Genomic DNA, 25,418 nt, shown 5'->3' with positions numbered 1-25,418 from the left:
AACTGGACCCAGAGGATAAGAAATGACACCATCAGGCACCAGGTCCAGCTACCTTTAATAACAGATGTTATCCGTCAATGTAGGTGGCGTTATCTTAGGTATGTCATCAGGATGGGCACTAATTGCTTGCCAAACTCCATCCTCTTCTGGTAACCAGAAGCATGGGCGCCCATAAGCTGAATTCCAGGGGGGCATGGTCGCCCTTGACCAGAAGGATCATGAAGACGAGGCCGTCCAAAAAAACACCCAGAGACGTTCATGCAGAAGAGACTTGTCAAATATACATGCGTCCCTACAGCCCGAATGGGAAGACGTACTAGCTGCAGCACACCTCCGAGCTTACTGGAAAGTTTTCGTGGATGCCATGGGTGCCTCTGAAGGTACAGGCAGGAGGAAGTAAGGTCCAAGGTGACGTCAGCCCTGGAGGCAGTGCTATATGTCCTTTGGACTATTTTTAACAAGAAGACTATCTCACAATTTTGGTCAGATACGTTTGGCGAAAAGAGGGTGTCAAGGGGGAGGGGGCTAATTGCCCTACACTTTTGACTCACTTTTGACTCCTAAAAAGGAACTAGAGAAATCCCAATTAAAAGCACCTCCTCTAAAATTTATGCAGTCCCTCCTCCATAAAAACTCATATGCCCCTGGGGCAGGGCATAACTTAGAACCCTTGCACCCAGGATCTAAGGGGTTTTTTCAACCCCGAAGGCTCTTTTATTGAAATGAAACTATTTTGAAGAAAATGGCTGTGTCAAAAGGTCTATCAGATGCATTTGGGAAAAAGAGGACATGAGGGGAGGATGGCTAGTTACCCTCCGATTACTTTGACTCTTACAAACGCCATTAGAACTTCTGATTTTCAATCCAGTGAGCATCCTCCAAAGTTTATACGACCATCCTTTTCATAAAAATCGTATATGCCCCCGGGGTAATAACTTACAACCCTCGCCCTGGGGGGCTATGGGGGTTGCTATCCTCAAAGACATATTACTGGACTTTTTAACTACGCTGAACAAAATGGGTACCTCAAAATTTGATGGAATATTTTTCAGGAAATGAAGGGCGGGGAGGAGGGGGCTGGTTGTCCTCCAATCGCTTACGACTAGAGATTTCATTTTCGAATCGAATGAGCCCCTTTCGATGTATATACTATCACCTTTTTCTATAAAAACTTTATATACCCATGGGGCATAATTTACAACCTTTGCCGTGAGGGCTGTGGGGGAGGGGTTTGCCATCTTCAAAAACATAACCACTCGAACTTTCATCTACGCTGGCCATCTCAAAATTTTGATTGGATGTATATGGGGAAATGATGAGCGTGGTGGGGGGGGGGGGACGGTTGCCCTCCAATTACTTTCGACTACTAAAAAGGGCACTAGAATTTGAAATTTTTAATCGAATGAGTCCCTTTAGAAGTTCCTACAACCACCCTTTCCATAAAACTTTATATGCCCTCGGGACATAACTTACAATCTTTGCCCTGAGGGCTGTGGGAGGGGGTTGTTATCTTCAAAGACAAAATTACTGGAGCTTCCAACTACGCTGAACAAAATCACTATCTAAAAATTTTGTTTTGAAGTATTTGGGGAAATGATGAGCGTAAGGGAGGCTGGTTGACCTCCAATCACTTTTGACTATTGAAAAGGGAACTAGAACTCGCAATTTCCAATCGAATGAGCCCCTTTTGAAGTTTCTACGACACCTCCTTCTATACGAGGTGCCCTGGTCTAAAAAAAAACAAAAAGTAGCATAATAAATTATACGTTATGCCCACTTTCAAGATGAACCCATAGAATTTTTCTCCGAAATAAGGCCAATATTTCCCCTGTCGAGAGAGTTTGTGTCAAATTTTTAATCCCAAAAAGCCGGTCTAAGTTCTTTTAGCGAATGTGAGAGATTATCTCCATATTCCACTGTCGCTGCAATTATGAGAATTGAATAACAGCTTTTTACTCAGATATTTGCTTTCATGATAAGACAAACCGAAAGCAGAGCAAAACCAATTAACTTGGATCTTTTTGAGTTTCATTTCTGCGAACCACAGACTCTTCTAACCTACCTACACGGTAAACTGTTATAATATACATATGTGCACATGGTAGACTCATTCTGGCACTAAAATTAGGAAAACTTGCTATCCAGTTAAATACCTCAATAACATGTGAATAAATTATCAGTTATAATATATTTTGAGAATAACCCTAAATTTGCATATCCCTATCGCAATCCGACACCTGCGTCTCAACTACTTCGCTGGAAGTTATAATTTTATTTTCTGTCCTGTACAAGATGACACGCACAACCGAGCCTGCAGCCACTTGTACAAGTGCAATATGGTGACAACCTCTGGATCAAAACATGCCATGGAGGCCAGGAGAAAGTCAATGTCATAACACCTTGGGTTTCACTGAATACCCATCCACAGTCAAAGTGGTATGAATAATTGAAAGAGGGTCCAGAGCCTGAAGCAAGAACTGGATTCGAAAAAAAGACACTCCTTATATAGAAATGAGTTTTTGAGGTTTGTCTTCCTATGGGAAAGATGAGCCCCAAGAGCACAAGTGAAATAATGTAATCATACTTTCTATCGCGAATAGTAAAAACCAACTTCTTCCGTACCTGAGTAACTTCTTGTTCAAATGAAACCAGGTTTACATATCTCTTTTATTTTTATTGGTTTCCTCAGCAAAACATAAGCTAAAGACATATGGCACCAAACACTTTATGAATATGTAGCTTCCCTCTGAAAATGCATTTGGAATCAACACGCTGTTAATATTTGATTTTCCACGGACGAAATGCTTTATCAAATCTATTTAATTAAGTTGGCTTATTTACCGTCGCGGTTTCACAAGGTAACACTAACAAAAATGTCATCACAGTGTTTAGCATATTTGCTGCAGAAGGAACATGATGAATAAACAAGATAAAAGACAAAATTGCCCATTCGCAAAGAATGAATTCCTCATAGATTGGTCTCAAATCAGACTCTAAATGGTCCTAATATTCTCAGAAAAAAAAAATGGAAAATAATTTAAAAAAAGGGAAGTAACCCAAATATCATGAACGATTTTTATGAAAATAACGCCATCGAATTCACCAACAAGAAAAATTTCTTATGCAGGTTTCAAGCTCTCTACAGGTTTAAAGAGGTTTCAATTTTGAATTTTTTCGACAAGCATGGTCTTTTGTAGTGACAAAACCACAATTTTACCCCAAAGGGTGCTGAAATACAATTTCAGCACCCTAAATAGCCAATCAAATAGCCAAAAATAACCAATCGATCTAAATTTATGAACTTTCTGATTTCAGAGACAGTAATGTCCCGAGTCTCACACAGGCACCTCATTTATAGTTGAAACTGATCTCTACTCCATCTTGATTCCTGGGAATATTTTTGGCCTCCGCCTTTAATATGGTGCTGGGAATGATAGCACCTCTTCCATTGGGATAATCTTTTTCTATGTAGGATAAATAATTACATTCACATGCTTATTGGCATAGGGGTGAATCATCACAAGGGTCTCCAGAAAACTTCCGAGGGTGGGGGGAGTGCTATCAGGAGCTTTGTTTTCATCAAGTTTAAAAGGTAAAAATATTTCTCATTTCCTGTTTGAATGTAATGTTTAATGTCTTCTTGTTTCCCCTTGTTCATCATCCTTCTACTGGCGTCCACGGAGAACATCCCAATAAAACGGGTTGGTTTGAAAAATCCACCTTTAAAACCGCGGAAACGGTGACCCAATACGCAATTTTTGAATTTCTGACCCCCCACTCTCTTGTTAAATATTCGTAGGGTGTATTTTTTTTTCAGGGATGAATGTCAATCTTGAAGCATCGTTTTACAAATAATAAACATAAATGTAAAAACAGGAGTTGAAGAAGAGAGGAGTAGCCTTCCTTCACATTTAAGAGAGTTTTGGGTCAAACAGTTCTCAGTAACAAACTGCAAGCAAAGAGCAATCCTTGTCGATTGAAACCAAAAGAGTTTCTGTTACAACTTATGCCACTACAAAATCTATTATTAATGCTGATTCTGAATATGCAAAATATGTTGATTTTAGAGTAGCCATTAAAAGTTATTAGCACATAATTTTCAAAACAGGAAATAAAGGAACAGTAAATTTTTCCTTTTTCATAGGCAGCGAAATAGCGCAGCATAAGTAAAGAACGATGTTGGCACAATGTATTATTATTTTTTTTTTTTTTGGTTGGTTTTAGACCCGGGCACTTCATATCGAAGGAGTTGTCATAGAAACTTCGAAATGGGCTCATTCGATTGGAAATTTGAATGGCTTGTGCCCTTTTTAATAGTCGAAAACAATTGGAAGCCAACTAACACCCCTTCCACGCCCACCATTTCCCCAAACACATCCAATCAAAATTTTGAGATAGCTATTTTGTTCAACGTAGTTGAAAGACCTCAACATTATGTCTTTGAGGAGGACACTCCCCCCCCCCAGTCCTCAGAGCAAGGGTTGTAGAAAATGCCCTGGGGGGATATAAGGTTTTTATTGAAAGCGTTGTCGTAGAAACTTCAAAAAGGGCTCATTCAATTGGAAATTCAAAGGGCTAGTGCTTTTTTTTAACAGTCGCAGGTGATTGGAGGGCGAATTACCCCCCTCTCACGCCCACCATTTCCTAAAACACATCCAATCAACATTTTGACATAGCCATTTGGTTCAACGTAGTTGAAAGCTCTGGAAATTTGGCCATTGAGGATGACAAACTCCCCACAGCCCTCAGGACAAGGGTTGTAAGTTATCCCCTGGGGGCATATAAGGCTTTTATAGAAAGCTTTGTCGTAAAAACTTCAAAAAGAGTTCATTCAATTGGAAATTGAAATGGCTAGTGCCCTTTTAATAGTTGAAAGTGTTTGGAGGGCAACTAACCCCCCCCCCCCCTGTGACGTCCACCATTTCCCCAAACACCCTCAGGCCCACCATTTCCCCAAACACATCCAATCAAAATTTTGAGATAACCATTTTGTTCAATCATAGTTTAAAGTTCTGGAAATTAGATCTTTGAGGAAGACACCCCCCCCAACACACACAACCCTCAGGGCAAGGGTTGTAAGTTATGCCCTGGAGGCATATAAGGTTTTTATAGAAAGTGTTTGAGATAGCCATTTTGTTCAACGTAGCTGAAAGGTCCAGAAATTATATATTTGAGGATAACAAACTCCCTACAGCCCCCAGGACAAAGGTTTTCAGTTATGCCCGGGGGCATGTACGGTTTTTATAGACTGTGTTGTCATAGAAACTCCAAAAAGGGCTCATTCAATTTGGAATTTAGATGGCTAGTGCCATTAATAATAGTCCAAAGTGACCGGGGGCAAATGCCCTCCCCCCACGCCCATCACTTCCCCAAACACTTCCGATCAACATTTTAATTAAGCCATTTTGTTGAACGTAGTTAAAAGGTCTGGAAATTATATTTTTGGTTATGACAACCCTCCCCCCCCAGCCCGCATGGCTAAGATTGTAAGTTATGCCCTAGGGGCATATAATTTTTTTTTTTATAGAAAGTGTTGTCGTAGAAACTTCAAAAAGAGCTCATTCAATTGGAAATTGAAAGGGCTAGTGCCCTTTTTAATAGTAGAAAGTGATTGGAGGGCAACTAACCCCCTTCTTACGCCCATCATTTCCCCAAACACATCCAATCAAAATTTTGAGATTTTGAGCCATTTTTTCAACGTAGATTAGATTTAAAGAAATCAGGTCTTTAAGGATTACAACCCCTCACAGCCCTCAGGGTAAAGGGTTGTAATTTATGCCCTGGGGGCATATAAGGTTTTTACAGAAAGCGGTGTTGTAGAAGGGGCTGATCCCGGATTTTTTTAGGGGGGGGGGGCAAAAAAGGTTGATCCGATAAACTTGCGTTAGGAGCAAGTTTAATTAAGGCAAACTTGCGTTAATTAAGTAAAGTACACTACTTTAGACTACCTTAAGGGGGGATTATGCCCCCTCGCCCCCATCTGGATCTACCATTGTGTTGTAGAAGCTTAAAAAAGGAAATGATTTAAAAATAAAGCTGCCCCTTTTCATAGTCGAAAGTGATTGGAGGACAACTAACCGCCTCTCATGCAACCTATTTTCCCGAACACATTCAATCAAAATTTTGAGATAGTAATTTCGTTCTACGTAGTTAAAAGGTCCAGAAATAATGTCTTTGAGGATGACAACCCCCCCTCCCCCATAGCCTCCAGGGCAAAGGTTGTAAATTATGCCCTGACGGCATATAAGGTTTTTGTAGAAAGCGTTGTCGTAAAAAACTTCAAAAAGTGTTCATTCACTTGTGAATTGACAGAGCTAGTGCCCTTATTAATAATAAAAAGCGATTGGGGGGGGGGGGAATGCCCTCCCCCCAAGCCCATCATTACCCCGAACACTTCCGTTCAACATTTTGATATAGCCATTTTGTTGAACGTAGTTGAAGGGTCCGGAAATTATGTTTTTGAGTATGAATATCCCCCTCCCCCAGCCCTCAGAGCTAATATTGTAAGTTATGCCCTGGGGGAATATAATGTTTTAATAAAAAGCGCTGTCGTAGAAACTTTAATAAAGGGGTCATTGGATTGGAAATTGAGAGGGCTATTGTCCTTTTTAATAGTCGAAAGTAATCGGAGGGAGAATCACCCCCGCCCCATGCCTATCACTTCCCCAAACATTTCCAATCAATATTTTGATATGGCCACTTTGTTCAACGCAGTTGAAAGGTTTGGAAAATATGTCTTTGAGGATGACAGCCCTCTCCCCATAGCCCTCAGGACATGGGTCCTAAAACGAGCAGAAATTAATATGAGTAGTAATATGCTTGCTAAAAACCAGAATATAATTTGTACTTTACTGAAAAAATTTCTTTTAAATGTTTTCACTTTTATAACTTGAAGAAATCAAAAATGAATTAAGATTTCATTTGAATTTTTTTTCAGTAAAGTACAAGTTATATTCTGGCTTTTAGAAAGCATGGGGTTTAGAACCCATGGGGTTTTCTGCTCGTTTTGAGTTTGACTCTGTTATTTATTTTAATTTCTGTTTGTTTTGGGTTTCATTTATTTATTGTTATTGATTTTTGGTATTTGTTTGCTTGGTAGATTATTTGATTCTATTTTTGTTCATTTTTGGTTCAATGGAGTTCTTTACTTTTTTTTGAAAAACTTATTTGGCGGGAAAAGTTCTTTAAATTGATCTTTAGGAAGGGATCGGATGCATAAGAATATATTTCGAAAAGCGAGTGCATCAAAAGAGCTCTTTTCTCGAAGCATTGCTTTGCAAAAGCAAAATTTGATGTAAAGCCCTCCTCACATTTGGGTAACCCTGGGTACATTATGAAAAACAAACAAAAACTAATTTTAAAGGTCAGGTTTTCTCAAATGAAAGTAAAGAGCGACCTTAAAACGAACAGAAATTACTCTGTATATCAGGGAGGCTACCCCTCCTCAACCCTCCGCTCTTTACGCTATGGTTTTATAGTGCTTGAGAAATAGTTTTCTCCAATTCATAGGCTTCTGTGAGTGAACATACTTCCAGAGGTGGGACAAAAATCCGTACTTCAGCTCAAAGAACGGGGGGCTGAAGATGGGCAGCCTCCTGATATATGGAATAATTATGGATCCCTCCCCTGATATTGTATGGCCACTGGCTTGGTACTTGTACCACTGGAAAAAAACGGAACAAATGAACGCCCATCCATGAAAATCATCCGGAGGTATTATACGAAATTCGTATTTGTGTAGAAAAGGATTTCAATTCTCTCCTACAAAGTATTTTTGATATGCCGATCGTGACGGTCCAATTTTTGTCAAGATTACCCCATTTTTTCGTTTTTCGTTCTCTCTTTTTAGAAATTACATAAATTTTCTCCCAATAATATTTTTTGTGGTTAATATTAAAATTTCTCGATTTTACATGTTTGAAATCAGCAAGGACATCATATTCAATGTATTTTTTTGCTAATGGCTTCTATTATGTATTTTAATGTCTTTTTTGCTAATAGCTACTAAAGTATTTTTTTGCTAATAGCTTCTGATGGATACCTTTTTGGCGGGGGCGTCGTTTGGGCGTGGCAAGGGGGGCCTTTAAATATCCAGATATGGACCCTTCTCCCCCCCCCCCCCCGATAAAAATGCTGGAGATTTGCCCCTGCTTTTTGGTACACAATTTCGTATTTTTTTTAAAGGGACGTTTCTAGAAGGGATTTTTGGTTTGCTAAATTTCACAATGCAATTTTTCTCAAGATCCCCTTTTTGTTTCGGAGGTGTTTCCTCCATTTTCTTATAAATGATATAATTTTTCTCGTGACACTAATTTTTTGTGCATAACATTAAACTTAATGAATTTCATACATTTGAAATCGCCAAAGAAAGCATATATTATAAATGTATATATTGTTTTTTTTTGTTAATTGTCTTTAATGGGTACCTTTAACCATAATATACTATAAAACAGAAATTGTTTTTGCCCTTTTAAGAGCTTCTAATAGTACTGGTACGAATCAATCCTTATTTTCTGTTTGTTACTTCGAAATTTTTGAAACAAGCTGTCTTTATGGCCCTTTGGAATTATAATGTTCCGGCCTGCTCACTGTATATTTCTAAATCAAGCATCGGAAAGAAATCTGTTGAATTTTAGGGGCTAGAATCGGAAGAGATTTGAATGGACCTGGATAACTTTAAATTTACAATGAAAATAAATGCACTGGCTCCCTTCTTTATTCCTTTCTTTTTGAGTTCACTTACTCATCATCATGACTCAGGCATACGTTTGCCAAAAATAATGTCAGTTTTGCATTTATGCAAATATTTAACTTAAAGTTTCTCTTAACGCTCTTTTCGGAAATTAAGAAGCATAAAAGGAACTCTGAACCGGTTTTGATCTTGGCAAAATATCCAATGTTGAAACATATCTAATGAACAGTTTTGGAATAATGTTACTTATAACCATAAGAGAGACGACATTTCACTATAAGCTATTTGGTGAGTCTTTGTCGTAATATCCATATAACTAAAATGATTCTAAGTTCTAGTATTTTGTCTTTGAGCTATAGCTTCAGGGACCATACCTCCTGGAAAACTTTGGATAGTCCTTATTTGAAGAATCTCGTCTCAGTACCTCGGAACCTTGTCAAAATGCTCTGGTTTTCCATGATCTGAAGAAAATAAAAATGTAAGTAAAGAGCCAATCTTGTAAATGGAAACTGAAACTCTAAAACGGAATAAAAAAAAAAAATAGGCGTTGATAGAATTCTCTTTTTATTTTCATTCAAAATGCACAAAATTCATTCTAGTGAGAAGTTAGCCTACTCTGCAATTGTTATTGGAAAAGAAAATTTTCATTTTTAGAAAAGAGCAAAAAAAGACTACAGAAAGGAGATGCGATGCGATGAAGACTGCAATGGAAGACGAAAAAAATGAGGAAACAAAAGACAAAACGATAGTCTTAGAGTCGAATTAAATGAAGACTATACCATCAAATTCAACACGTCTGAGAACTAGTCCTTGAAGCCGCACCGTAATAAGATTCGGCGGCGGCGCGGCTCCGAAAACTGATCGCTGTTAGTTCTACTTTTAGAATTTTCTTGCTTTTTTGTAAAAGTTTAAAAAGTAAATCGTTATCGGTTCTTTTTGGAATTCCTTCTAAGCAAAAGTTTTTTGGGTCCACAATTTCTTATCAGCTTCATTACCATGACCGAACCTTGGACAAAATAAGGACGAGACAGCAATTCTGACTTCTCCCAAACATTGTCTTAATTAAAATGATTGACAGTTTGACCTTAAACTCCCTGAAAATTGAATTAATCCGACAAAATAGGGAATTAAAATTTAATTTAAACTCTAAAACTTAAATGAAATAAACTTACTTGCACCATATTTGATGCAAGAAATCTCAAGGGAAATCTCAAGGGAATCTGATGAGAATATCTTACTCCATGTCGGGATTTCCTGGTCTTGCAGCCTACATTCCACTCTTTTGACTACCCTATATCTATTTTGCAATTACCTTTGGTTTCTTCCCTTCATTGCAATACTCTGAAAAAAATAGTGTTTGTGTTCACTTTACCATTGTCTTTCCTTCAATTGCATCGAATGAAAATTAAAAGTAAAGGTAAAGAGTACGGCATTGGACTTTAGAGTTTCTTCTAGCAGTGCTGATCTCCGTTTCTTGGCCCTTCAGCCAGGAAGTGCAATGAGGTTTGGGGGCCAGATATCCTTTGCTTTCGCAAAACTTTCCTGTTTACCTTCTCCAGATTTCTCCAGGTACCCATTTAGAGATGAGTCGACTCTGGCTACCGATCCCCGTTCCAAACCAAATAACCTGCGACACACGGATTCGAACCTCTGTCCTCGTGCACAAAGGATTTCAAATCTAGTATGCTAACCACTTGGCTAGGATGGCTAAAAAGCTAATTTTTTAATGAATTACATTCAGAAATTGAAAATTAAAACGCAGAGACATTACCCAAGGTAAATAGCAGGATGTAATCCATACAAATTTTCTACTATAGTATAATAAATTGTGTGCTCTACAGACATCACAGAACATATATAAAATGTGCATTCAGACTTTCAAGCTTTACAGTAAACTTGAGTATTATATGCATAGTAGTGGTAATAACGAACTACAGCGGTGACAGTAAGAACAAAAACATAGCAAACAAGCAAACAACGCTGCGAGATTCCAAATATAATACTTTCAACAGAATATAATTGCTAAGCCTAGGTCAATGACCTAACAGCTCCGACAACTTATCGGCCGTCAATTTTGTAAAAATTAACTCAGTCAAGCTACCATTTTTCACAGTTTTTTTTTACAATTAGCCAAGTAAGCTATAATTTTTTGAAACTGTCAAGAACTACTGCTAGTTAATACTGTAATGCTATGGTTATAATACCATATATATGTTTTCACCGTCATTACTACTCCGACAATAATAAGACGATAAGCACTAAGACAAGGCTCAAGTGACCAGAGCGTAAGTAAGTTAACTGTTTTTTAAGCAGTACCCCAATGTGTTTAAATTCCCTCTCCCAAAATAGATGTTTGTCGTCAAAAATTTAAATAAACTTAACACATTTGCACCAGCAGTAGAATATAATATATTTAAAATACAAGATTCTTTCCTTCTAAAGATGATTCGGGCAGAAATTAAACGTCCCCTAATTGAGTTCAAATACCGCTTCCAAAAGTCAAAATTGTCAATCATCAAAAAGAAAAACTGTGTTCTATCTTCAATCTAACAATGACACTTGTCATTCGAATTTCGCTCAGATAATTAGTAGTCTAACAAAATGTTACGTACGATATTTCTAAGGAAGTTTAAATGGCAAAAAAACCGTGTGAATGCTTGAATCATCAAAAATATTAAAAAAAAGATTATTGGACGAAATATTTACATCCTTGGCCCTCTTGGTCCAATGGCGGGCAATCCCTACAGCGCAGGACAAAAAAACTGCGTTTGGGAATGGGGAAAATGTGTTTTTTAATTTTAATGTGATATCAGATCTGAAACACTTAGTACGAAACTATTTTGGTCACTGTTGTTGACATTGAAGTGACCCGTTGCTGTATAACTATATATGTAAGTTCAATAAATCTATTGTCTTTTTTATCTGTGTTTATTTCATTTATATGTCTGCGTCTAGTCCGATAATAGGTAATTAGTTCGTATGTCTCCAAGGTAAATGCTCCCAAAGGAATCTGATCTCTAGATAGCTCAGGAAAGAAGAGGCCACGTTTATATGTCTACATATTTGATCCTCTCCCATCAATTGAGAGCGGCGCTACAATCTCCAGCGCTATAAGCGGCGCTATCGGAGAAATTCCTATCGCCACGGCTTAGAAGAATGTTTCTAACCCCTGCTGGCCTATAAGAATTCGTATCACTTAAATCAGATCTGATTGTGCCATGGAAACAAAGCTTTGAGACGTCAAAACTTATAGTTCAATAAATCCGTAATTACTACCAAAACAATACATAACAAATGGCGCGAGTCGGAAATTGGAGAAAAACTTGCGAACTAGTTAGGCTATGAAACTTTGTAATTTGAATTTAATTGTTGGGAAAGATACAGACATTTAAGAAAATTGATTAGGCATATTGCCGCTAGGCTACGATAGGAAACCCCTTATATCTTATAGGAGATAATAGAGTCCCCCAAAATAGGTTAAGTAAAATTTTAAGTTGATATAAACGCAAAAAACAAATATGGACGAACTAAACGAGTTATTAATAGTGCAAAAGTTAGTCGCAAAAAATATAGAGATTGCAAAATCTATCCCGGAATATAATGGTCAGTCAGATATTGACGAATTTAATATCCAATTGACCCAGTTTGTACAATTAACAAAAACAGACATTGAAGCATTAAAAGACATGCTCCTACTACGATTAAGAGGCCAGGCCTTTACTTTTCTAAAACAGGTCGAAAATACCATAGGCAATAACGCCAACTTGCCAATAAATACGGTTGATGAATTGTTAAAAGCATTCAAAGAGAGATTTATAGAAACCAGTTCAGTAAATAAATTAAAACATGGAGTAGTGAACTTTGATTTTTCACAAAATATAAGGGAATATCTGGATAATATACGCATTTCTGTAGAAGCAAAATACGGAAGTGGTTCTGGGCAACTGTACGAAAAAGTCATACTAAATACCTTTTTGCAAGGGCTACCCCCAAAACTATATAGATTAGTAATATCCAAAAATATTCAGACGTTGGATCTTGCAGTCCAAGAGGTAGAGAGACTAATCGAAGTTGATAAAATGGTTGCTAATCATAGTAATGCGAAAATAGATAGCCTAGGCGACTCAAACACTAGGCTAATCTTCAAGGGCGATCAGGCATTAACCTATTTCTTTTCACGGAATAACTCCCCAGTAGCAAAAAGAAATAAAACGCCAGAACCCACGAGGCAGCAAACAGTACGTTTTCAGCCCATTAATCCTACACTAATAAGGTTTTATAATTGCAACCGTGTTAGCCACATAGCGAGACAGTGCCACTCTGTCCCCAATCCCATACCAAGAAATTCTGTCGGTAATACCCAAAATTACGGTAACCATTTGTTCAGAAGAACAAATTTTAGCACCGGTCGTGCAATAGGCTATAGCCAGGGGGGATTGCGACAATTAGTACCATATAACGCGTACCAACAAAATCGGTATAACCCTCTCCCCAGCAGGCAAATTAATTATCGGTCTGAAAACCCAAATACTCGCCAAGGCCAATATAATGCAAGAATGCAATATAAAAATCATGAAAATTTGCCGATGAGAAATGAAAATTTTACAAGCCAACGGCACTGGCAGTCAGCGCCAGCAAACGGCACTGACACGAGACATCCACGTTACCATAATAATACATGGCGAAGACAGACAGACGTAAATCATTTAAATATGCCTACGGAACCTAAGACATCTGAATATCTATTACAGGCACCGACAAATGAAATAAATTCTCAGGGAAACGCTTCAGGCCCCTCAGGAACATAAGTTGGACCCAGAGGGTGCCAGGAATATTTAATAGGTCCAAAACAATACTAGTGCCTTCTTGTAGTGATATTAGTAACAAGTTACCTATATTTAATGATTTTTATTTAGAAAACGTTTACTTTACGGCCTTAGTTGACAGTGGAGCTACTGTAAATATCATAAACTCTTGCGTATTTAATATGTTGCCTCTGCACATTAGGCGACAAAAAAACCCCAATAATCCCAATTTAACAAGCGTTACAGGTCATAAATTAAATGCAAAAGGGTCAATTTGCCTAAACGTAAAAAGAGACAATAAAACGTACATGACAAATTTTATTATATTTAACAATTTTCCATATGAAGCTACTATAAGGGCAAATTTTCTAAGGTCTAATAGAATACTATTAGACGTAGGCAACGAGAAGCTTGTATACCCAGCTAAGGTAGGGGAAGAAATTTCTACCTTAAGAAATCGTAACAGAGGTTACGAAGATAACATAACAGTAAACAAAATTTCTAATGGTATAATGGCGAAGTATTTTGAACCTCATGTCTCGCAAAGACATGGCATGATTGGAAATTTATTCAATTACCCTAAGAGATATTGCAGAAATGAAGTGTATTTAAATAATAACAGTATTGAAGGTGCGAAAATAAAAATAGGAAATATGCGACAGTACAGATCAAATGAAATTAAGAAAATAGTGGGATTGTGAAAGAACATAATAACACCTAACTTGATGCCGCAAAACACCACAATGGCACAGCATCACGCCGGCATGAATCTAATAAAGAATGAAAAGGAAGAAAAATATTACGGATTTGCTATAAGAAAAACAAAAATCCCTCCCAAAACGATGCAAAAAATTCAAATATCACAAATGATCGAGCCCGTTGCTAGCAAATCAGAAATATGATTTGCGACACCATCTGAAATACCTGAAAATCTGTTATGCGAGGAACAGATTATATCTTATGACAAAGGGGAAGGTTTTATTTGGGTAACCAATAACCATGAAAACGATACAATTACAATTAAAAAGGGGACGTGTTTAGTCCAAATTGAGGTTTTAACGGAAAATGATTTAAATGAATGGGAAAATTCTAAAATAAACCTAGTTAACGGTATTAAAACTTCAAATAACGAATATCCTTTAACTAAATCGCAATTTTTAAAAAAATTTAAAATGGATCATATTACGTATATGTAACTTAATAAAGAATTATGCTAATTATTATGTAAATTCAAGGAGTTATTTTCTGAATCTTAAGATGACATCGGGTTAATTCCATTTTACGAACATTCAATTTTGACGACTGGTAATCCCGTTGCAAAACAGCCATACCGTGTGCCATATAAGCACAAAGAGTGGTTAAAAAATAAAATCCATGAATTAGAAAAAAATGAAATTATACGCCCAAGTATAAGTCCGTATAGTGCACCAGTGATCTTAGTACCAAAAAAGAATGGCGATCTTAGACTCGTAGTAGATTATAGGGCTCTGAACAAACAAGTAGTTAACGATAAATTTCCTCTACCATGAATAGACGAAATTCTTGACTCAATTTCAAGCAAAAACAAATTTTTTACCTCTTTAGACCTTACCCAAGGCTACCACCAAGTGAAAATAGCCGAAAAGGATGTCCATAAAACTGCATTTTCAGCATCTGAATATGGATCTTATGAATACTTAAGGGTACCATTTGGGCTTAAAACAAGTTCAAGCACGTTATGTAGACCCCTGTTGCACCTGTTAAGAGGATTAAAGATTATAAATCATTTTGTTGATTATATTATATGCGTGGGGGAAAACACTGAGCAACAATTAGGAACTTTAGCTAAGGTGTTCGAGAAGTTCAGGTAAGGGAATTTATAATGCCGGCCCGAGAAACTAAATTTATTTAAATCTAAAATTAAATTCTTGGGAGTAGCAGCAATCCAAGGAGAAATATCTCCTGGCCCTGATAAAATGAAATGTGTTGAGAACCTCAAGCCCCCAAAAACTATGAAAGAATTAAGGGGAATTTTAGGACTTACTGGATACTTTAGAAAATTCGTACGCAATTATTCCCAAATTGCAAAACCCCTCACGGAATTAACCAAAGGAAACTCCCATTATGTTACCTAGTCCCAGGAAGCTCAAACTTCCCTAGACCAACTTAAAAAGGCGCTCACTTCTGAACCAATTTTATCAGTCCCTGATTTCGAAAACTGAAAATTCATCGTTACCACTGATGCTAGCTCAAAAGGCATAGGCGCTATCCTTTCACAAATAATCCCGGTAGAAAACCCTAACCCACTACAGGGAACACCCAAACAAATAGAAAAAGTTATTTGCTATTCAAGTAAAACTTTATCAAAAGGCGAAAGTAGTTATTCCGCCACAAACTTAGAATTATTATCTATTTTTTACCATTTGGACAAATTTAGGTATTATGTAATTTGTAGAAAATTTATATTAAGATCAGGCAATAAAAGCTTGCAGTACCTGCGCACATTTAACAACCCCACGAGCATTCTAGCTAGATGGATTATGAAGATCCAAGACCTAGATTATGAATTTGAACATTTAAACGGAAAACAAAACGCAGCTTGCGACTTTTTGAGTAGATATCCAGAAAATAGTCCGTCGGAAATTGAAGAAAATGAAGTTAATGCTATTAATGCTAAAAGCAAACAGGGATGTAAGAAAAACAAAGTCAAAGACGCAGTAAAAGAAAATAAGAATAACTATTGTCCCTTGTCTTTGGAAAATATAAAAAGAAAGCAAAAAAAGGACGAAGTGTGTGTAGCACTAATTGATTATTTTGTGAATGATAAAGCGTTACCAGATAAATTTAAAACTCTTAGAAAAGAGATAGATAATTTTTACTATGATCTTGATGAAGAAATACTGTGTAGAATCGTGACTGCTGAGACAAATAGAAACCAAACCTCGATAATACCTCTGTTACCACAAAACTTGATAGGGCATGCATTTGAATATTTTCATTCGGACACGGGTGGACATATAGGAGTTATGAAAACGTTCCATAAGTTAAAACAATACTTTTACGCACAATCTGCACTGACAAAACTTAAAGAATTTGTAAGTACATGCGAAGCATGTAATTTGAGAAAAATCCCCCCAGCTTATCCAAATCCCCCAATGGGAAGGGTTCCAGTTGCAACTTACCCCTTTGATATTAGTTCATTTGACCTATACGATGCAATTTGATGCTTAATTGTTTATAGCAGAAGTAATTCTTGTTTTCCTTCGGTTGCAGATCATTTTTCAGGATTCACTTTCGCAAAAGCATTAAAAAATCAAGTTGATTATGCCACAAGTAAGGCATTAGAAAAATTATTTTTACAATTTGGCAATCATAATAAAATTTTGATTGAAAACGGGAGCAATTTTTTTGCAAAAGTAACAAAATATTTAATGAGTTTCCTTAATATAGATAAAATGGTTACAGCGCCGTACCATCCACAAGCTAATGGCAAAATAGAAAACAGGCATAAAATATTTTCGAACGTTTTAAGTATTTATACGAAAGACGATAGGAGCGACTAGGATAAATTCTTACCTTATTTAACTAACGTAATCAACACGGCTTATTCCGAAACAACCAGAGACAACCCATTTTATTTACTTTTTGGTCGAGATTTTAAAATCCCGTATGATGAGATTATTGAATCTCGGCAGTATTATAATAGCTCAGAAGATTAAAAACGAGAATTCATAAATAGGATGAATAAAAATTATAAAATAGCTAGGCAAAAGCTGTAAAAATGTAAAATAAACCAAGAGCTAAAAAACCAACCCACAGTTAAGGGGAATATAGATTTCAAAGTAGGATACTTCGTTTACTTAAAGAACGAGGCGAAAACGGAAGGAAAAAAACTTTCCAACAGATACTCTTGACCGTACAGAATAGTCAGAAAGTACGATAATGTATATACTTTTAAAATGAAAAACCCCGATAGTGGAAGAACTTACAAGGCGCATGTTAGCCGAATAAAAAGAGCCAAATTTCCAGAGAGATAGGTATCACAGCCCTCGTCTACTGATTCGTCGGATTCGAAAAACGAACCCCCTAAATCAAGATTGGCAGATCTAAAACCCTTTAATTTCAAGCAAGACTATTTTGAGAATGACAGTGACCAGGAAAACATTTTAGCTATGAAAAATCTTGAAGCTATGAAGCTATGAAGCTATGAAAGAATTTTTAGCTATGGAAAATCTAGTTATTCCAGAAAAAAAATCACTAACACCAGTAAGAATAAGAACGCCAAAAAGCCCAAAAAGTTATTCATCGGCGAGTGCAGGAGATTTAGATTATACAATATCTCCAAAAACCCAATTCTTCCCCGATAGAATTTCGACCCCATGTCCCCCCAAAAGAATTCCAGACGATATGGTTTCCCCTGCAACACCAATAGAAAGGCCCCTGTCTTTACAGGAAGAATTAAACAGAGCTGTAGAAACCCCCGGCATTGCTGTAAAGAAAACTCCTCTCAAAGATTTAATTAAAACAAACCTGCGAGAAGCTATGGATTTAATTAATTTCCCCATAAAAAAGAGTCAAAGTACATTGCCCGAGAATAAAACTCCCAAGGATGACCAGCAAGGTCAACATCATGATATAACTGTGTCCAAGGTCAAACCTAAAAAGTGGACTTCGTGGAGGGAAACCTTTGTGCAAAGAATGTCCCATCCCCCTGAAGACATGGCATTCAAACAATGGTGGAACCCCGCAAAAACTATTGATTCCTCTCAAAGCTCTCAAGAATCTTTCAAATCCCCCGTGTTGAGAACTCAAAACGAGGACTTAAGGAATAAATCTTCTACTTCCAGGGGAGTAAAAATTTACGAAGAAAGGGCAGGTGACACCTCAAAAAGTGCCACCTCTAAAAGTTCCAATCCGGATTCGTCAGAAACTAGTTACGACGAGTCTGATGGTCAATCAGACCATATAGTAGCTAAAGAAATAGGGAAATCAAGGCCGACCTCAGCAGCCGAACACGGGAAACAAACTAAATTAAAAGGACAATAATTTTTTAAAAAAAAATACAAAAAATTTGACATTATTTCGCTAGACAAACCGAAAAAGAAAAAACCACAACAAACAGAGGAGAAAGTAACGACACAGTCAGGCAGAACGGTTAAAAAACCTGACAGATGGAAATATCCCTAATTAATGTAAAGACAAATTACAAATATAATAAATTTAACACCATAATAAATTTAACAGCGTGCATGTAAATTTAACCAATTCAATATTAATGAAAAAAAAATACAAGTAATGTGAAAACGTTGACGATCACAGAAAATAACCAACGGTAGGAAGATCGTGGCCGACTAAGAATGACAACTGGGCGTTGGACCAAGTCTTGTGGGAAGGCTGGAGAGGAACTCTAGTCCCATAATTGTTTTTGGTAATTTTTTTGTAAACGACAGTAAGAAGGGATATTTCTCAGTCCTTCAAGTGTAAGAAATTAGTATTTTTTTGCCAATCAGGGCCAGTCAAAACAATACTTAAAGGTTGAATAGAAACTTCAGTGAGCTAAGTTTTCGTTTTTTGGATCTGAATGCTTTGAAAGAGAAACAGAGAGTTTACTTTTTTATATCTCCGAGGTGAAAAAAAAAGAAAAAAAAAGAGAAGAGTGTTTTAATTTCATTAGTTTATATCTATGACGTATATAATAACAGAGAGATCACCGTTCTATAGTTCTGTGACAAAAATGTTCTTTAATTTCATTGGTTTATCTATGAAATATATTGTGCTCTAATTTTTGTGACATATTTTCGCAAGTCAGTCACGTTATATCTTACCTATACTGACTCAGGTCTCGTCCCTCGGTTTTTCTATGAAAAAAACCGACCCAGGTCCAAACAAAAAAAAAAACTACCAATACAGAAGCGTCTAATTATGAGCTGATCATGTTCTTGGATATGTACCGGATCATGAGGATCATGAATTACGTTCCCTTGGATCCTGGACATATTTATGAATGTTATCATGATTTCTGTTGTCTATCTCCTCTCTACAATGGGCAGAAGAGTTTTCTAAGACGTAGAATCCCTACTGAAATTGCCTTCCACGTGAAGATTTGAAAAAAAAAAATTTTAACTATGAAGAAAATTAATCAAAAGTAAAATCAAATATGCCTAACTTGACTTAAAAATTCGATAATCTGACACATAGCTAGAGCTTGATCTAAATCGTGTTTTGCTCTATTTTTAGGTTTTTAATGTTTAGTCATCCTTTTTACTTGCCGTTTTGTTCGTTTTTCTTGCTTAAAATATCAGTCAAATTCTTATTTAATTATTCTAATAATCAATTCGTACTCAATTTTTTACTTTAATTATTTATTAAAATATAATTTCTCAATAAGTTATTAATTAAAATTTAATTATCTCAATAAACTATTTAGAACCTGATAATTTAAGTTAGACTAAGGTTTATGTTTAACTCGAAAAGACTGTGCTTCATTTAGTGAAAAACGTTTATTTTTGTCAATTTTTTTTTCCTGTTTGCCCCGTTTTTTTAGTTCATGCGAAATTTATCTGAGCAACATGTACATTAAATTATCCAATTCTGATATAGTGAACACTGAAGAGATTTCCTCTTGAAACCTATATTTCTTCACCCCCATTATACCCGTACAAATTTCCGCTAGTTTTCAGTATATTTTGATAGAGCGAATTTGTTTTTATTAACTGAAGTAAACACGACTAGTTCGGAGCGTCGGGTATTTTGAAAAGAAGTTTAGTTTTTAAACTATGCTATTCAGTAGGCTATACCCTTATATCTGGCAGCTTTATATATAAAAAAAAAAACTACCAGTACAGAAGCGTCTAATTATATGAAATATTTTATCTTAGTGCAGATTATAATTATTTTAGGCCTACACATTGCTCACTAATGTGTTTCTTACTCGAGTAATATATGTACCAATAGCCAACTATTGGTAACTATAACCAAACAACCTATTGGTACGTTTATATGTAGAATTTCACGGCGGATGTGAAATTATATCTCAATAATAATACGTAAAATTTTAAAACCATTTGATCGGTTAAGATACATAGATTGAAACCCTGTGTATGTCCAATGGCGACTAAGTAAAACCCACAAGGAATTTCCTTTTAATGTGAAGGTGTTTCTCGCTTAACGGATTCTAATAAGACTTTAATATCAATTTATTTATTTAGTGCTGAAGGGTTTGCTCAAACAATAGCCTTCTAAAAAGATATTGATGTCAGTTCTTCATTACGCTTATACTCTTTGCCAAGCATCAACTGGAATCTACACGGGCATGCTTGGAACCCCGCATCTAATTACCTTATTCGAAAAGTAAATATGAGGCACCAATGTTAACTTGTACTTACGGAAAAATCCTGAGACCAATAAGACGAAAACCAAGAAAAGAACACGGGGAAACAGCTGAGGTTAAACCCGAAACCCCATGAGAACGTCTAAGCCTAGAAATAGGGAAGACATTAGAAGACGAGTGGGTAGAGAGGTCTCCATTCGTCCTTGTTATGTCTTGTTCCCTCATTGTAGTACTTTTTTCGTAAAACCGTGTGGTTATGACGCTGCAACATGCGTTTCTTAAACAGCACGGACTTGCGTGAACAATGCAGGCATGAAAAATATTGTAAAAGTAGACCTCAAACTTAATAATGCAGGGTAATTTATTCTAATTTACTATCGATATGTTCATTCTAAAAACAAATTTGAAGACATTTAGGTCTTAGATTTTCATTGTGAGTACTAATATTAGTGTATTTATTTAATTCTGTCTCATAGCTTAGAAATTAATGTACCCAATTAATACATGACTTATTTGTACTATGAGTGTTTACTTTAAAGAACGTGTGATTCTGCCTTGTTATTTTTATTACAGGAAGTAAATGGCAAATTGGTTATTGAGCATTACAATGAGCTGCCAAGTAAAGATACAATCCAGTAGCATCTATTTTCATCATATATCAACCAACAAAGAGTACTCACCATAACTCCAGGCAACTTTCATCCCAGCTTCGTCTACGAAAACAACAGTTACCTTTGATCGTCGTTTCTTCGACTATGAAACATATTATGTATACGGTAACACTATATTTGAACCTCAGTATCAAGTGCTTTAACGAACTATATAATCACATAAACGCTGAGAAACCCATCGGTCAGTACAAGATATAAATACGTAGATATCGCTGTTGATACTCACTATGGACCCCAGAATAGTTTTACAGTATAGTGATGATATTTGAAGCTAAACGGTATTAAACGATATTTAAAGTTAAATGACACTTAAAAACATTTGAAGATATTTGAAGATGAAATTAAAGACAATTTGAAGTTTAATTCTGAGAACTCCATCGATCAGCACATGATAAACGATATTTGAAGTTAAATGACACTTAAAGATATTTGAAGATATTTGAAGCAGAAATTAAAGACAATTTGAACTTTAACTCTGATAACACCATCGAGCAGTACAAGATAAACGATATTTAACGATATTTGAAGTTAAATGATAGTTGAAGATATTCGAAGTTGAAGTTAGAGACATTATATTAAGAGAGTCACTATAGTATGACGACAACCCGTTTCAAAAGGCACAAATGAACAATTTTACGCGAGAATACATTCTCTATGTGCCTCTAAAATCCTAAAAAATGATATGCTGAGAAGAAAAACACCAACACCTGCAGTGGGAAGAATCATTCCCCAGTTGACTATTAGAACAATATTCAACGGTCATTTCTCAGTTTACTACTAGAGAAAACTTACCGTGTGAAGAAAGCTAAAGTCAAACTGTTCCATGAAGAAACGATAACATGAGTACTTCGAAATTTTCGCCAGGACAAAAGGAGTGAAAGACAGTAAGTTATAACAGAAGGGTTTAGTACACCAAGGACACAAAAGGTGATGAATAGATGTGAAGCTACATGTGTTACTTCCTAATAACTTTGACAATTCAAAAATCTCAATAGTGAAAGTGTTTTAATGTCATCAGTGAATATAATGAACCAAATATTGTATGTTATAAATCATTCATGTATGTACCACAAGTAGAATTAGATGTAATATTATCATGTTATTCATTTAAAGTTGTGTAGATATTATGTAGTACGTCATATAGACATCAAAATAAAAAAAAAAAATTAATGTAAAAGTAGAATAGTCCCAACCTTATTGTAAATTTAAAAGTAATCAGTGTTAGATATAGAAAAAAAAAAATCTTTAATATAGTAGCTAACCTAGAACCAAAATTAATCTTAGTCCGGTAGACAAATTTTAGATAGGGATGTAGAATAAAATAAGAAAGATAATTGAAAAATTTTAAGCACTCTTAATGAGCAGTTACTAATGACGGGACGTCATTATTTGATGGGAAGGGTGATGTGCACCAGCAGTAGAATACCATATATTTATAGTACAATATTCTTTCCTTCTAAAGATGATTCGGGCAGAAATTAAACTTCCCCTAATTGAGTTCAAAGACAACTTCCAAGAGTCTAAATTTTTAATCAGCAAAAAGAGAAACTGCGTTCTATCTTCAGTCAAACAACGACGCTAGTCATTCGAATTTCGCTAAGATAATTAGTAGCAAGAAAAATGCTACGTACTATATTTCTAAGGAAGTTTTAATGGCAAAAAAATCGTGTGAATGCTTGAATCATCAAAAATATTAAAAAAAAGATTATTGGACGAAAGATTTACATCCTTGGCCCTCTTGGTCCAATGGCGAGCAATCCTTACAGTGCAGGACGAAAGAACTGCGTTTGGGAGTGGGGAAAATGTATTTTTTAATTTGAATATGAAGTCAGATCTGAAACGCTTAGTACGAAATTATTTCGGTCACCGTTGTTGACATTGAAGTGACCCGTTGCTGTGCGACTAAGCATGTAAGTTCAATAAATCTATTGTCTTTCTTATCTGTGTTTATTTCATTTATATGTCTGCGTCTAGTCCGATAATAGGTAACTAGTTCGTAAGTCTCCAAGGACAATGCTCCCAAAGGAATCTGATCTCCAGATAGCTCAAGAAAGAAGAGGCCACATTTATATGTCTACATATTCGATCCTCTCCCATTAATTGAAAGCGGCGCCACAATCTCCAGCGCTATAAGCGGCGCTATCTGAGAAATTCCTATCGCCACGGCTTAGAAGAATGTTTCTAACCCCTGCTGGCCTATAAGAATTCGTATCACTTAAATCAGATCTGATTGTGCCATGGAAACAAAGCTTTGAGACGTCAGAATTTATAGTTCAATAAATCCGTAATTACTACCAAAACAATACATAACACATTCAACATTTAGAACTTCTGGCAACAAAGAAAAAACTACATACACATGACCTGCTCTAATAGTAACTGAAACTCTAAAGAAAGAAATTGGGACGACTATAATTTTATAAAATATATCTCCTTCATACGGTAATTCCAAATAGACAAATCTCAACTTTGACCAGACTTAGGGAGAAAATTAGCAGATTGCTAATTGGTTTGGGACTTCAAAAAAGCTATATGAATATCGTCCTACTTTTAGAGGTCACATTGCCACATGCCACCACATTTGTATCTAAACATTAAGTTAAACAGTCCACACAAAATAGAGGGGTGGTTGCACGCAAGTATTTGGAAAGTTAGGAAAGTAAGTGGATTTCCTTTCTTTGGGGAAGAGGTTCCAGAAAATTTCAAAGGTATAGTTTTTTAGGCCAAATTCTCGTGAGTGATTCTTCCTGTCAATACGAAGGGATGATTTAACTTCTAGCATTTCTTCAGCTGGAGGAATATACAGACTATGCATGCAATTAGGCTGTAAAATGGAATTTCACTCCTAAATTATAGTAAAGTATTTTTACAGTGAAGTAATAGATTACATTCACATTATTCTATCAGGCGGCTTTTATGTAAAACTTTTTATTCTAATATGATTCTATTTAGTTACTAGTTTTTAATTTTGTTTTTCGCCCTGGCCCAGTGGGTTCCGGCACTGTATGATACGGGGGATCTGCCAAGAACAATATTTTCTAGTGAATCATCCTCTAAAAATATAAACTTAACAAAGATAAGGCTGTAGTCTCAGGTGCCGTGAATGGATCAGCTACCTCAATCAGTTGTGTGAATGTGGCTTTTGGGTTTTTTCAAAAGAACAGTAACTCTAAATATCCTCAAAATTCAGGATCATACATAAAAAAAATTGGAGGCATCTTGATCAGATGATGTCGGGGATGTGAGGATGCAGGACAGGACGAGGATGACGATGTTGGTGTTTAAGGCCCCCTTTTTTCAGTTTCGAAGCATTGTAAATCCAGAAGTTAAACTTCGGCGTAAAACCTAAGGCTGGATTAAAATGAATATGATACTGAAAATGAATAGAAATAAATTGTATAAAAAATCGTATGAAAGTACAGAGCAACATTAGGACTTGAATAGTCAGTAATTAATCTACATAATAAGGGCGTTGATACTTTCCAACATCTCACTCTCTACGCTACACTGACTATTGTTCCTCATTGCTTCCCGATTGAATCCTCTCACTTAGGAGTAATGTAATACAAAGTTTTGAAACACAATGTGTCTTAGCCCTTAACCCAATGTTAGGTATAGTGTGGGCCGGCTGGTTGAATGCTATTGACCTTAGAAGCTTTTTGAAGATTTTACATATATTTGTGCAACAAAAAGAAGAGAACATCTATAAAGAAGGTATTCTAGGAATATCAGGGCCTGTCGAAACTTGTTTTAATTAGAAACTATTATATTGTATTGTAGAAATTATTTTAATTAGGAATTATTATGCTGGTGTGAAGAGGACAGAAACAAGTGAAAGATAATCTTAAATCTATAGTAGACGAGTAATTTCAAAAACATTTTGAGGGAAATCCAAAATTTTTGAATACGCAATTAAATAGTGGATTCTGTCCTATAGTTTC

The 25,418-nt window shown here is 36.0% G+C and overlaps 1 protein-coding gene across 1 annotated transcript in view; it reads left to right on the top strand.

Annotated features, from left to right (window-relative positions):
• Window positions 1–8,927: 8,927 nt before the first annotated feature.
• Window positions 8,928–25,418, top strand: part of LOC148941388 (uncharacterized) — a 107,237-nt gene continuing 90,746 nt past the window's right edge. The window contains exon 1 of the mRNA XM_089104542.1: window positions 8,928–8,980. The gene's annotated coding sequence lies outside the window, so the exon portion shown is untranslated. The remainder of the gene's footprint in view (window positions 8,981–25,418) is intronic.

This window comes from Artemia sp. Qi Xiang Cuo, chromosome 18 (genome assembly GCF_049724085.1).
Source record: "Artemia sp. Qi Xiang Cuo chromosome 18, ASM4972408v1, whole genome shotgun sequence".
Classification (NCBI taxonomy): domain Eukaryota; kingdom Metazoa; phylum Arthropoda; class Branchiopoda; order Anostraca; family Artemiidae; genus Artemia; species Artemia sp. Qi Xiang Cuo.
The sequence above is the reverse complement of the archived record's forward strand: the minus strand, read 5'-3'. Positions and strand labels throughout refer to the sequence as shown.